At 34.4% G+C, this 4,207-nt stretch overlaps 1 long non-coding RNA gene across 1 annotated transcript; it reads left to right on the top strand.

Moving 5' to 3' along the window:
• Window positions 1-1,580, top strand: LOC117122333. Its single transcript, XR_004447697.1, has 3 exons — window positions 1-82; window positions 269-310; window positions 1,388-1,580. It is a non-coding gene; the product is annotated as an uncharacterized LOC117122333 (long non-coding RNA).
• The last annotated feature ends 2,627 nt before the right edge of the window (window positions 1,581-4,207 follow it).

Here is a 4,207-nt window from a genome sequence, read left to right as displayed (position 1 = left end):
ATTTGGAAACTTCTTACTTGGTATCTTTGTTGGAGCTTTTGTATTATTTGCTGGATTAATTGGCTACATGAAGATTAAACAGGTTTGTCATATGCAGTAATAAATAATAAATATAAAAATAATAGTAATGATATTAATAATAATAATATTATATAATAGAGTATTTGTAACAAAATTTGATAATGTGGACTGAGATTTAAATCAAACCACCATTATTGAAATTCTTGTGTCGAAGTCTGCACTACTGAACTTTAAAATTTGTTTTCAGAAAACAATTGTAGACAAGAAAAGTAAGGACAGAAGAAAAGATGTGAGTTTTCTTTTATTATAATTACATTAAGTATATATAGAACTGATTTAAACAGATAACTAAACCATTACATTAGACCATTTCTACTTAACAAAATTATAGGCCTACAAAATCTGTAAAACTGATCTTTGATTTTACCAAATTTCAGACTTCACAAGTTCTATGGAACGTCTGAAGTTCCTACGTAGGGAAATAGACCAAAATACTATGGAAATTTATCATTAGATCTAGACCATTAAATAGGTCTACACATCGAATAACGTCCAAGCATATGACCTTTCCATCAGGACCTTTGGTTAAATTGTCCCTCGACAACTCAGGCTTGTCAGATTAATGATAAATTATTGTGAAAATCAAGAAAAAAATTACCTATAAATTTTCGTCTTTGTCGTCGTTTTGGGTTTGTTTCCACAGCTTATGAAACTGTACCTGAAATTTAAGCAAGCCATATTTTGCACTCAAGACAAATTATTAAGGTGGTAGGAAAATTGTTTATTTACTACGGATACTTGGACATGAGTAGTGAAATGCATTTACTAGTCTGAAATTTGTTACTAACGTCTTGAGAGTTTAAACACATTGCCCGTAATACCAGTTTATGCAAACAATTGTTTTCACAATGGACTTCTCACTTCCCAAGCATCGCATCTAGTCCAGAGAAAGGCATATATTACGGCAATATTCCCAAATGAAAGGGTGCATGATGGCATCTTTGCCACAATATTGCCAACACCGTCTGAAGTCTCACAACATGTCAGCGTAAACATACATTTATACATTTAGAAACATTTCTCCCTTTTTTGATCCTTCGAGTCATATCTGACAAGGGTGCTCAATCCTCCTGCCACCCGATGTTGCTAAGCTGTTGTGCTACTTTCTTCTTGGCACTCCCCTTCTCCCTCGTCTGAACATTTTCTTTCATAATTACAATCTTGTTTTTGATTTTGTACATGAAGAAATCAATAAATGTTACTTGATATTGAGTTCTCTTATTTACTATTACAGTATTTGTAATGATTAATTGAAAACAATAATTTATACATTTGTACTAATAATTTTTTTCTTATTTTAAAACAGGTTTATATGACATATATGACAGACACTGGCAATAACAATCCAGTATATCAAGATCTCCAACATATTAGGCCAAGGGAAACAAATCCAAATCCAGTATATCATGATATTAGGGAAACAGTTGACGATTACATTACGCCTATACGTCAAGACAGAAATGAAACAGAAACAGGTTACTGTACGTCTATCGTCTAATGTCATGACAGGAAAATAAAAGAAACTAGATTTGAGCTCGTCACTGAGGACGAGTTAGGTGATCCGCCGTACTTTGACCCTCACGAAGCACGCACGATTCTGATTGAAAAGTATTATATGCTAAAACTTACTCTATTTAAAGAGTAATTTTGAGCATTTTAAAAGAAATTTTAAAGGAAAAGAGTAATTTTGAGCGTTTTAAGGACGAATGTGTACACATACATCTTTACGTCCGTGCTCACGGTAATGATATTATTACAGTGTCACAAACCCAAAACATGTAACCAAAACGTAATTTCCAGCTTCAGTACGTGCTGTGGGTGTGGAAATGAGCGTACGGCGTGTAAAGTATGAAAAGTTTTGGAATATTCAAAATGACCTGAAATGTGCTTTAAATTATCTGAAAAGTGATATTAACAATTTTAAAATTTTAACGCACAAGTACGAATACCTTATACGACGTGCCTGACGACGGTAATGGCACATGAATTTAAACCTTGTCAAGTTTAATTTAAAACCCCCTGTTGGTTGGTAATGCCACACGAATTTTGCCTTTACAGTATACGAACTATCGGTCTGATAGTTTCTAAATACAGTCTGCCGCCCTCTATTTTCAATGTGTTTACATCTTTTAAGAAAGAAAGATGAGAAGGCTCCAAAAAAAGCATTCTTTTTGACTATGATGACGTCATCAAAATAAAAAATAAAGGGACACGTCCGAAAGAGAATTGATTTAGCTATAACATACTCACAGGTGGGAGACAATCAATCAAAATAAGCGAGTACGTTCAAACGAGTATAAAAAGTAATAATGTCATAAATAAAAATTCAATTTTTTCTTAATTCAAATGGCAATATGATGTCGTCACAATGTCCATTCAGCCAATATGATCTATAAAATCGTATCCACAACTCATGTGCTTTCAGAATATGTAATAAAAATTGGGGGTCACCTTTCATCCTATGGAGCTATAACTGATTAAAAATATTCATTGTTTTATGCATATATAAATGTTGATGCACGCGTACGCGCACGTTAAGTCGCGCAAATGGAAAATTAAGGTACCTGACATTCAACCTTGACCTGAAGATTATGCTCACTTAGTATGATTCAGAAATGACGAATGGTTAAGATGATATGGGATCATCAACGTTTTGAGGAAAGAAAGATGTGGGGGGTAAGAAAAAACAATTTTTTTGACCATGATGACTACATAAAAATGTAAAAAGAAGTCAAATAAATGAAAGAGAATTGTCTCAGCTATAACATACACAAAGTTGGAAGACGATCGATCAAGGATAAGCGAGATACGCTCAAATGCGGATTTTCAAAAATGACGTCATAGCAATAAATCACTTTCTTTGAATTCAGATGCCAATGTGATGACGTCACAATGTCTGATCAGCCATTATGATCTATAAAATCATATTTACAACTTATGTGCTTTCAGAATATGTAATGAAAATGGGGGTCACCTTTCAACCTAAGGAGCTATAACTGATTAAAAATAGGTCTGATTTTAGCATAATTTTACTGTATAGCATCACAAATACGTGCAAAGATACCTATGTTTGATGCGCACGTACGGTATTGCTATTGGCCAAAAGATGACCGAATAGAAAGGAAGTTTGTGAAAACAATGTCAGGAACCCAAACTATGTGAAAAAACATAGTGTCTAACTTTCATACGTGCTGTGCACGTCAAAATGCGCGCGCGTAGTGGAAAATTTCAAAAAAAACTTAAATGCTCACAATGTCCTAATACGTGCTCTAATTTAGTCAAAAAGTGATTTTGAGCATTTAACAATTTTGACGCACGCGTACGCGCGCGTAGTGAAGCGCACGCGTCAAATTAGGGTACAGTACATTCAACATTAACCTGAAGTTAATGCTCACTTAATACGATTTCTAAATGGCAATTGGTTAGGCTGATTTTATCGATAATGTAAAAACGCAAAATTGCGCGTAGATGACGTCACGCATGACCGAGCGCGTTGAAAAGCTTACCATGACTATTCCAGACCAAGCCAAATGTTCGCTGACAGCGATTGTTCGTAACTCGTGGCAGTTTTTGAGATATCGTGCGAACAGAAAGGGAAGGAAAGGTAGAATAAAAAAAAAAAGTTGTAAGATCTCTGACAGTAACAAGAGGTGATCCGCTCGAGAAGCGGATCACCAATTATTTTATCTTTATTTAATCTCAATCTTTACATCACATCAGTATAGGATATGTGGCTTTGCGCTAAAATGGTTTGATAGCTTTCATCACGATAGGTTTCAGAGAGTCCAATTTAGGGGCTCTTTTCATCCTGGTTACCTGTCTTGTCTGGAGTCCCCATGGATCAGTGCTTGGACCAACTTGCTGTGCAGGATGCCTGTAGATTTGTCAGAGGGCATTTTAAAAAAAAATATTCATAGTGATTTAAATTAATGTATATTTTTATGTATAACAAAATTGTGTGTGTGTGTATATATATATATTTATACATATATATATCTGTCTCTTATACACATCTAGATGGGTATAAGAGACAGTTACTATACTGCAGTCCCATTTCCAGAGGAAACTTGTCGTGTTTTTCTTAGGTTCTTGAATCTATATTTAATCGCTGATTGCCAAGAACTCT

Source organism: Anneissia japonica, unplaced genomic scaffold (genome assembly GCF_011630105.1).
Source record: "Anneissia japonica isolate Jap-2015-1 unplaced genomic scaffold, ASM1163010v1 scaffold287968_len422783_cov224, whole genome shotgun sequence".
NCBI lineage: Eukaryota > Metazoa > Echinodermata > Crinoidea > Comatulida > Comatulidae > Anneissia > Anneissia japonica.
This window is presented reverse-complemented; position numbering and strand designations above follow the sequence as displayed.